A 940-nucleotide genomic window follows, 5' to 3' on the forward strand; every position below is an offset into this window, starting at 1 on the left:
TGCTACAGAGGTAGGAAGTCCCACTGGACTGATGAAACAACCCATTTTCTGATCTTCTGTGGTTAGAAGGGAGAATTCAGTGACAAGTGAAAGGGGCACCTTTTTATGTTCAACCCAGCCTCGTTCTTCTGCCCAGCTAATTTTAATTTTATCTCTGAGTCCTTTGGAAATAAAAGAGCCTCTCTCTCAGCAGCATTACAGCCAATGCTTTCACCTTTGCTGCTGAAGTTTTGATTTTGTTACAGATTTGACCAAATTTCTTCAGCCATTCTTTTGGGGACATGGAGGGATCATACTCCCTAGGTCTCAATTTGACAATGAGAGTATAAGCTTGACTACTTACTTTTCTTCTCCATTATGTGACTATTCCAAAAGTTCATTTTTTCCTAGTGCTCTAAGAACAAAATCAGACTGGTATAACTCTGAGTTCAATTCTCATCAACTCTCATCATCTCACCGTTATTTCTGAAGTTTGGCTAAACTACAGAGAACTGGAAAAGAACAGGATATATACTGTCTGCAGAGAAAGTGTCTGCAGTAATGGGGCTCTAGAGGAAGCTATCACTAGAGGAAAGTGAAAATAAAGATCCACAGGAAAGCCTAATAATGAAGGGTGCCATTGAAAGAAACACACACACACACTTCTAATCTTTATTTAAACAAAATCAGTTGAAAGTGATTTCAGCAACAACCAAATTTATTGAGTTTCTAAAATGTACCAGGCACTTACAGAAAGGGAGGGAGAATGAATGTAATAAATGTTTTCTTCCCTTTTAAAACTAGAAATAAAACCTGTTAGAATAAACCTCAAAATTTGATCAGCTATGTAGCAACACAGCAAGAGTTTCATCTATGCTGCCTGTAGTTTGAATTTCTCCATGAGTTTAGGGACCTTGAGTAAGCAGGAACCTCTTGCTAAAGACAGATACAGGAGAAAAAT

The sequence above is a fragment of the Galeopterus variegatus genome, unplaced genomic scaffold, assembly GCF_000696425.1.
Source record: "Galeopterus variegatus unplaced genomic scaffold, G_variegatus-3.0.2 Scaffold1379, whole genome shotgun sequence".
NCBI classification, from domain to species: domain Eukaryota; kingdom Metazoa; phylum Chordata; class Mammalia; order Dermoptera; family Cynocephalidae; genus Galeopterus; species Galeopterus variegatus.